The sequence below is a fragment of the Mycetomoellerius zeteki genome, unplaced genomic scaffold (genome assembly GCF_001594055.1).
Source record: "Mycetomoellerius zeteki isolate Tzet28-1 unplaced genomic scaffold, Tzet1.0 scaffold113, whole genome shotgun sequence".
NCBI lineage: Eukaryota > Metazoa > Arthropoda > Insecta > Hymenoptera > Formicidae > Mycetomoellerius > Mycetomoellerius zeteki.
In genome coordinates, this window is record NW_017256051.1 from 1,678,169 (window position 1) to 1,689,069 (window position 10,901).

The following is a 10,901-nucleotide window of genomic DNA, read 5'->3' on the forward strand; positions in this document are numbered from 1 at the left end:
GTGCGTGCGTGTGTGTGTGTGTGTGTGTGTGTGTGTGTACAGGGTGTCCCGAAATTTGCAAATCAAACTATAGTACGAAAGTTTTCAAAAAATTAAATGAAATAGTCATTTGTAAATTTTGATTTTAAGTAATAGTTTGTGAAATAATAAGGGTTTTAAATATAGCCAATTAAGACTACGTTTGGACGGAGTATGTTCAAACGCTGAAATGCGTGCTTACTAATACTCTTGCATGATTCATGGTGGTCATCTAAACGTAATCTATAATTGGTTATATTTAAATCGTTATATCTCAAAAACTACTGTTTGAAATAAAAATGTACATATAATCTTTTTACTTAATTTTTCAAAAACTTTTTTATGGTATTTTGATTCAAGAATTTCGGGACACCCTGTATGTGTATATATATATATATATACATACATATATATACACATATATACATATATTCATGTACAAAAATAGTAGTGTAATGCACTAATTATTATATAAAAGATGAAGCATTAAACAAACATAAACTTCGTAAGAAAGAGGCTATAGGAAAAAGTGTAGTACACACAGAATTTGAAATAGATTTTATTTACATCTTTAAAATCTTTTTTATCCGCGTATTGCTAGGCAGGTGAGTATATAATCAAAAAGGCAGGATCGTATGGTCAATGTATAACCAATTTCCAATCCGAGTATTTTCGATATATCTTGTGGATACACGAAGAGAAAGAAAATAAGACAAGAAGTCCAGGCAGGCCCATTGCCTTTCATGAAATAGCGAAACCCATCCTTAGCCTCTTGTAAATCCCGTTCACGCTGATCTCCACAAAACGATACTATGAATTGAATTTCTATGCACGACAGTTCGGTCTACTGGACTGACATACTGAAATTCGCATCATTTTTTATTATCTTGTATCATTTACGTAAACTAGACATTTGTCATTGGACACTTTTATGAGATTGTCATATTTAGAATTCTAGCAGGTATAATAAAGAATGTAATATAATATTACAATTACAGTTATGTAAATAATTACCATAGATATAAAAATTTGAAATATTGAAACGTATAATAGATGGTCGTTTTATTAAAATTATTTCATAATTATGAGACATGTGCTTTCTATAAATTTTTGGAATTTTTCTTGTCATTTGAGAAATTAGAAGATTAATTTGTCTTTCTGTGATTTATATGCAGCTTCTTATTAACGAAAAATACATAATCTATTGGAAAATAAAAAGTGCTTTCGGCGCTATTACAATATAATTGCACACGCTGGCGCATGATTGAATGCATCCTTAAACTTTCAACGGAACTAATTAGCGGGTATAATTGAGCCATACATTCCTACAGCGTATAGTAGCAAAATTGGTTTGCTACACAAATCGCTAATATGGATTATACAGCATCTTGTAAATATGAGAGAAAGAGAATGAAGGAGAGAGAGAGAGAGAGAGAGAGTGTGTGTGTGTGTGTGTGTGTGTGTGTGTTTTATATGCATTTATACGCATTCATCCTTTTTATTCATGTCTACATAAAATACACTCCAAGCTCAATAACAATAAGTGATAAACTGATCGCACATCTTTCTCATTAAACTGTAACTTCCATAATGACGAAGCATTACATGCAACTCGAGAATCTATCTGCTAAAGATAAAAATTGTTAATTGCATTAAAAATTATTATTATTGTTATATATTAAATGGTATTATATGTACATATATGTATATCAAAATTGGCGGAAAAATAAAGAAATAGAAAAGTGTAAATTCGATCACGAATAGAGCTTAATTTCTTCACGTCGTATTTGAATAAAGCAGCATATTGTGACGATAGTAATGATCATTAGGTGCACGAAAATCATGTCCATCAGAAAGATATGTGGTAAATGAAGATCTTGAATACGTCGACCGAAAATGAAATGTGTCATTTAAAGATCGGTTGGATTTACAAATGACACGGTCTGTTGCAAAACGAGTTGAAATTTAATTCTTGATCGTTGGTTGACCTGTCATAAATATATACTGTTGCAATGTCGGTCCTGAATACCATGTTAAATTATAAAATTAAACTGAAAAAAAAAACTGAATGTGTTAAACCTGATAAAACTAATTCTATCTGCATTATTAACAAAAATACACAGTTGTCTTCCAAATAGTGACAAAGGATCGTTATTTATTTAATTACATGACCATTAAGGAGCATTATAAAAACATAAGATTTTAAAAATATCTTTTTTTTACTATTTATAATCTTTTAAGTAGTAAGAAATTCAATACTTTCTTTTGAGAGAACATTCTGATGTACAGATGACACATGAACATCTGTTAAACCACATCCTACTATCCCTTTTTGCTCTACCACTTTCTACTATACACGCTATTATGGATCGATAATCTTGTTCCACGATTTCTTGTTCTCTTTCATATCCTCTTTTCTTATTCAACGAAAGATGTGACATGAGGTTCTCTCAACCGACAATATTGCCATTGGATTTTTCTTATTGGTAACAAATGGAAGAGCGACAAGCACTATGCGACCGGAAAAGGTGGACCGCAATCGCAATCATCGCGGTTTAATCTTTTAATGCGATTAGATTGACGCTTTTTTAGTTATTAACAAGGACGAATAGAAAGCACGATTTGTCTTCTTCACTGTTATCCGCTTATCTTTATTTCACGAAGCTTAGCACGACTGCTAAGAAAATAATACACTTCATCTTGCATTAGAACGAGATTTTGTCATACAAAATATTCTAGAAAAATAATCGGATGTTTAGTTACAGATTTCATGATAAAATTAATAAAATCGGTTTTTCATTAACGAAAATAATTGATGAAGATAAATTAATAATTTACGAATTATTTTGTAAAATTTATGTCATATTCTATTGAGTAATATTTAGATAACGCTAAATAATAGAAATTATCTAATGAGATATTTAACATCTCTGAATAAAACATCGATATTCTTAATGTGATTACCTATTAGGGATGCAGTAGAAAAATTTAACTCGATGTTTTTCCACAATCTCCTATATGTAATTCGAATAGAATTCACGACACATTTTGCATATGTGAATTATTTTACGTATATGCTTCAGTTATTTATTAGTAACATAAATTATGTCTACAAGTAGAGATAATATCAAAGAAGAATTGCTATGACAAAATCTAGTTAAAAATACAAAGTTCTGTTTTTTTGACATGTTCTATATCCGAAACATGAGCACTTATAAAACGTTTTGTAAAGTTTACAGCAACCTCCGAAGTATCTGCATTTGTTAGAGAAAGTAGACACACGAAGAGAGGGAGAGAGAGAGAGAGAGAGAGAGAGAGAGTATTGGATGGAATACATTCAGGAAGGAAGTAGTTCTCACTCTTGTGTCTTTTAATGCGATTAGTTTAGTAGCTTCACAATAATGCAACAACGTGCAACGGAGTGAAAGCTATCATTTACAATGGAATTGCAATTATCTCTAATAAGCGACATCGTGTTTGATACATGGCTTTTACTTAACGATTGTATCACAAAAAAGCGAAAGGATTTTACTTATTTTGTATTTTAATATTTTTAATACACGATATAATATTTTTTTTAAGAAATATAATCATTTTTTTATTTTTTTTTTTTTTTATATGAAGTGGCATCGAAATCTGTACAACTTTCTGAATACGCAAGAGTGCATTACAATTGAAAATAGTTTGATAACTATAAAACTTTAAAGCTAAGATTTTGTTCATATTTCTTAAATATGTTGTGAGATTATCTTTTAAATAGTTTGAAAGAATAATATTTCCTTGTATATATATATATAAATTATAAGATAGACTTAAAAAAATATCATATTAATGTAACGCTCTAATTAATCATGATGTCAATTTATCGAAATTTTCTACACATTTTTTATCATAGTTATACATAAACAGGTCGTAAAACATATTTACGAAGAAATTTATTTGGTTGATTCATTCATTTGTAAGCAAATTTATTCGTATTTAGAAGGAGAGATGCGAAATCAATCACTAAATGGATTCTAGCTTTTTACGACCAGGCAAGAATGCAAATGGTTTTGTAAACTCAAAATCGGATTATACTATTGTTGCTTTTAAATTTTATTTGTACGAAGATAAGGATGCATTAATTTAATAGGAAAAATTTTCTCCATTTTATTTTTGTAAAATCATGCGTGAAATATGCTTCACATTCATTAACATATTAAAACAAAACATTTTTTAAATACGAATGATAATACTGCAACATTATTGTAATAAATTTTTTTATATTAGTATTATGAATTCGTATATTAGTATTTTTCATAAATTAGTATATCGTATTATTTCGAGATATCATTTTATTTTGAATCACGTATTGTAAGTAAATTTGATTTGTGTGGGTAAGAATATGTGAAAGAAATGAATGCTGCATTTTTTTCTATATGCTACTGTATTTTAATTATTTGAAAAATAAGTACATATCGATTTATCGCTTATTAAATAGAAGAAAATCGTATTGAAAAGTTGAATGGTTCAGGGAAGCAGAAAATACTATGAAAGTTTTAAATAAATAGCTCTCAGTTATAGTGATAAATTTTCCTGTAGCAGAAATACTTTAGAGATTAGAAGTAAGTTTATGCTCAAACTGTTTTACTGATATTTTTCTTGTGGCAAAATTAATACATTATTAATTTTGATTTATTAAATTCTGTGTTGCGAATAATTTATTAATAACACACATCACAAGAATCTTAATAAGAACGTCACTTTGTTTAAAAAAAGACATTACTCTTTTATGATAGCTATGATAATTTGTAATATGTACATGTAATACATACATTACTCAGATATAAAATGTAAAAAAAAAATTGTTGCATATAATATCATTATCATTTAAATACATTCGCTTAGAAAAATATAGTGAATTATTAATATTTCATAAAGTTTGTAAAATGACATTCATATATGTATATGAAAAAGCACTAATAGGGCTAATTTTTTACATTAAAGCAACCATCAATTTTCAATATGTTTAAGTGTAGTTTGATTAGTTTATTGCATAAGAGTTTGCATCTGGCTGCATGTGTGACAATATTTCGCGTAAAAGCATTAGTACTTCGGTCATAGGAAAAGTTCACTTCAGAAAGCATTTTGTTGTATTTTGTATTGTTAGTGAATCATTAAAAGCACATGAAAGCATTTACATATATGTATATACACTCACACTAATTAAACAATATATTTTCTTCATTAAAACTAAAAAAATAAAGTCACATTTAAAATTATTTAAATAAAAGTCACTAGTCACTTATACGTATCTAAAAAACATATATATTTTCTTAATGATATTTTCTTTGCTTCATTATAAAAGTTATTGTAGTGTTGGGTGGTACTAAATATCGTCTAGTACTACGTGAAGCGAATAAATCTACCGGGATAACGCCTATGCAAATTTATTCCATCTTGCTGATTGAGAGACACTATTACTAAATATAAAATTACCAAGAAGATTGTATAAAGTCATATAGGAATCTCATCATCATTCGTGTGTGAAGCCCTAGCTATTTGACATTTCATCAGATCTAAAAGTTCAAAGGACACATACATGAATGCTATATATTGTTCTTAAAATTTTGTAGAAAAATAATAAAATTTCTAAATTATATATAGATTTTTTTTTATATAAATTCGTGACTTTATTTTTTCTTTTAGTTTTAATGTAGAAAATATATTGTTTAATTAGTGTGAATGTATATACATATATCTTTTTGCAAGATGAGAATTTTATCTTTATCTACACAAATAATTATAAAAACTAAATTTTATCTTTTTCTAAACAAAATTATTGTGAAAATAGTGATTAGAAATGCTTATGAATAATTCACCTTTCGACATGTAAGACATTTCTCAATATTCCTCAAATTGTCGACGAGATACAGATTCTCTTCTATTGTATCTACATTTGTACCGCACCTGTATCCGCGTTCTATGTACTCGTGACTTGCTTTATAAAACTTTCATGGAATTCAAGGGATACGTGATGCCGAAGGTTCCTATCTTGTTGGGATTACGTTACTTCCCAAAAGAGCAATTACGAGAATCACTTCCATATGCATTCCACATAAACATATGTAACTTACTATTTTGTGCCATAAAGTATTTCAGGCATGTTAAGCTATTTCCTATGAAATATATGAACCATTTGCGTCATAATTCACAACAAAATTACAAAATAAATCAAACCTATTTTTGCCGTCATTTAAATGAAGTTTGTAAACATTTATATTATTACATTGTCTATCATAATATGTATAAGGCATATGATATTGGGAAAACAACGTAATGTTAATGTTTCATCGAGTATTGTTTCAGAAACTTATTCATTTGATAGATCTGATGACCTATATGCAGATTACTCTAAATTACAAACTTTGTTTTATAATAATTAATTTAATAGATATATTTTTAGTTTATATTACGAAAATAATATTGTCTCTATAAGCAATCTCATTTTTCTCTCATAAAGTGCAAACCGAATAATAAAATATGTTATGTCATTGTTTGGAACTTGGAACGTGCAAAAGTTGTTAGCTTTGTGCAATTACAAAAAAAAGTCGTACGTTGGACGAGAGTAGTTGACTCAAAATCCGAGATTGTTCGTTTCAGAAATATTAACGAAGCTTTTTAGATACAGATGATTTTTAAACATGAAAACATTTGTTTATTTTGAAATGCTACGCATTTGAAAATTCTCTGGCGCGCGTCAATAGAAGCTTATTTACTATGCTCAGAAAGTAGAAAGAGCGAAGAAGTAAGATTCCAATTTTGAGACCATGACCCGATTTGATTCTTTTACATTATCGTATCGTGATTGCAGTATTCAATTATTTTTCGATTCTATTATATGGATAATTTTTTCCTTCTTTTTTCTCCCTCATTATGAAAGTATGTTATCGACGCCTCGTTAAATGCGTTTAATCGGTCGCGGTATCCGAAGTAAATATCTTGATAAAGTGGTAACGACGCGTGAAATCTTTTTCAAAGTAAATCACGAAACTACTTGATCTAATTGCCCGGCGCGCGTGTTCTAGGCGCTAAATTAACCTATGGTTCAGTATTTCAGACTTTTTTCCGTTTATCTTTATTTACTTCATTTAATTTGAAACGATAGCGATGCAAACGAGTAGTAAGACATATGAATACTATAATTCTTTAAAATAAATATTCTTCGTATAATCCACAGCTTGGATATAAATCAGTTTTATTAAATATAAAGAGAATTTTAGATCCAGCCTAAAGAAGAAGGAATAAAATCTTTTTATACATATAGGATAAAGTCGCCTATTAAGGGATATGTAGATTCCTAATATGAGATAGTAGGGTTTCTGCTAAACTAACAAGCGCGCATGTATATTTGATTCTATCATGAACTTTTTACTCTTAGTGTGAAACCTGTTTAGTAGAAAATTCATTATTAGGTCATGCGTGCAGTCGTTGCAAAAAAAGATTTGTGAAATTGAATGTTGTCAAATTTTATTGAGGTTAGTCTTTAAATCTTGTTTTATTATACAAAAATAAATATTAGGTAATAAAGTCTGCATGCACCGATAGAGTAAGATCGTATTCATAGGAAAACACGTGATATAATGATTTGTTTAACTGTAAAGATTAGATATGGTGATCGTGAAACCGCAAGGCATGAAAGTCGTAATATGAGATACTCAGGATATTCCTAGCTAATATGAGAGCATCTAAACAATTCAACATCTCAAAGCATACTATCGAACGAAATGTTAAAAATGACGATTCTATTGTTAAGATTACTTACACACATACTCACATACACACATCGAAAAATTATATAATTATTATGTATAACATTTAAATCCTTTGTTCCTATTTGTATGTAATATAATAAAAGCGTGTATAAACAGCTTATCTTTATTTTTTTCTGTTATGAGATACCATCTCATACAAGAAAACCCTTGTATCTCATATTAGGAACCTTTTTTTTTTGAATAATCAAAATTGACACTTTTAATACAAAATTTCACATACAACAAAGTATAGCTATTAAGGTAAATGTCCCAGTAGCCGAACGTTTAAGCGTTAGGTTCTCATAAATAATACAATTTATAATATCAAAGGTTTTTAATATAAATATTTGTATTCATTTGAAAACTCAAGACTTCCTTAAGCAAGGAAAAATTATTTGAACCCACTTATAACAATTATTAATTAAAATATTTAAATAAATAATAGAATGCGTCAATGTACCAGTGGCCGGACAAGCCGGTCGGACACTGAGTCGTAATTGTCCCAGTGTCCGATCACAATTGGAAAATTAATATGATGACGGAAAATAATAATATAAATAGATGTTTAATGACAAAAGACAACTAATTCAAATTGATCTTTAAGGTAAAAAAAGCATTTGAGATTAATATTAATATAAATAAATAAAGTTTTGTGTAACTGTCCGGACATTAGTATTGTCCGATCCCAGTAACTGGACATGTACCTATGTCTGGACATAACCTGTGTCCATTTACATAACACTTTATTTATTTAAGTTAATATTAGTCTCAAATATGCATTTTAAAACGTAATATTATAATTTAATTGTAATCTTTAAATGCAATTAATATTGTAATACTGTAATAAAAAAAGCATTTGAGATTAATAATAATAAATTTTGTGTAAGCATCCGGACGTAGGTACATGTCCGGATACTAGGACGTTTACCTTATTGACTGCTAACTTTTGGCGATAAAACTTAAATATATTTCCCATAAATTTGACGTGAAACTAGAAATTCAGGTTATAAATTAAATAAATTACAAGCCTTTAAAAAAAGGTATCTCATAATTGGCGACTTTACCCTAAGACAATTAAAACTTGTTGTTTTCAAATAGTTCTCCACATTTTACAAAAATTTTCTCGAGACATCTCTTCTGATTAAAGTTGTTTTCAAAGTAACTGTTATAACATCATGAAGAAATGTAAAATACAAATGTTTTTATTATTTTTATACCTAATCTTTTGTTTTATCTATAATTAATTTTATTTTTGTTATACTAAAGTTTTTGAAAGGCACGATATTATTTCATCGAAGGTAATTTAATGGAAAAATATTAAATATATATTTACTTAATTTTCAGTATAAATATTCTTCAATCGATCATGATAATTATTACTTGTAAATCATTTTCATTAGTTAGCAACATCGTTAAAAATAAATCATTACCGCAATTAATTTAGAATGTGGGAGTACCATTAATTTCTCAGTAAACAGAATTCAGAAGAGATGTTTAATCACTCGGAATGAACGCTATCCCGATTTAAATTACGTGGTTATCCTGTAAATTATAGATTTCGGTTAAAATTGATGTTTGACAACTCGGTCATCGTTAGAAGAAGTGATCTCGGCTGCAAATCGGCAAGATAATTGCGTTGAGCGGCAGCATTAATCGAAATATCTTGAACTTGAATTGGAATGCACGAGAGATGTGTCGCAGTGAAATATGTAGGATGCCAGCGAGAATAATGAAGAATTCGCTGAATGGCAGCGAATTCGGTGCTTTGCTTCGTCAATACTTTCTTCCTTTTTACTCTTATGATCCCGAAAAATACAGGATGCTACTACATTATTTGTGGTACAGTTGTTTCTATAATATTGTCTCCTCGAGCATTATTTTTTTATTTATTCGCTGCCAAATTTAAACGCAGCCCGATATAGTCTGCAAATTGACTAAAGATATTACAAATATTGCGCATGAGATCTTGTATGATTTTGTATTATTAAATAAGTTAATTGATGAAGTAAAAGTGCTATATAATTTAAATCATTTTAATTATATGCATTGCACCAGTTTGATCCACATTTCATTGACTATATCATAATATTTTAATTACAATATTTTAATATTTAATAAATAATAATAAAATTAATAGCTTTATTCTATGTATAGAAATAAATACATACATCCCCGAAAAGTTTGGAAACACTTGCGTTTTTTTCGAAAGTTTGGAAAAACTTATGATTCTTTCATGAGAAGTTAAATATTAGTTTAAATAAAGGAGAAAAAAGTTTTCAATCAGGCATTTTAAAGCGTAAAGATAAGCTTTTTTTGCGTTTGAATTTTCTTGTACGACATTTTGTTCCTAAATTACATAAAATTAAAAATGTATTTTTTGCAATATTTTTGTCTTACTTTAAAACGTTGCAGTTTGATGAAACATCATTGGACAAAGTTTAATATAAAAGTATTTTAAAGTAAACTTTTTAAGCTTTAAAATACTTTTTGAAAAAAATGATCGATGATTTTTCACAAAGATGTCGAATTTTTTATTGTGTAAAATTTTATTGTGTATAATGACCTCACTGACGGTCACTTAAAACTGTCAATTTCCGACTAAGGTTGGGTTGTTCCACCTTTGGTAAATTTCAGCTCATTGTTTCAGCTCTCTTACTCTCTTATGTTCTTACTCTTTTACTCTTTTGTTTATCCAATAAGTAAATTATCTCATAGTCTAAAGATGGAACAATCAGTTCTTGATCTCTTAAAACTAAAAAACATGGAAATGTGTTTAATCTATGTATATAGGTATATCGTTGGTATAGATAAAAATACCTTGTACTTACGCGCGCGCGTATTTAAACTTAAAAGTACTGTACAAAAAATATCAAATATGTACAGGTATCACCGTTATTTTCGCCTACAAGGACCTAGGTAATGCAGTTGAGTTAAATTACCTAGATACTTACAAGTATATCTAAGTATGTTACAATACTACTTATATAGTGCAATTACACGTGTATGATGTATAATATATTATATTATATATTATAATATATTATATTATATAATATATTATATATCTTAATACTGAAATTGAAGAAATAT

General features: G+C 28.3%; 1 protein-coding gene across 1 annotated transcript in view; it reads left to right on the top strand.

Moving 5' to 3' along the window:
- The window catches only part of Octalpha2R (alpha2-adrenergic-like octopamine receptor), a 114,785-nt gene that overhangs the window by 3,067 nt on the left and 100,817 nt on the right, over positions 1 to 10,901 (top strand).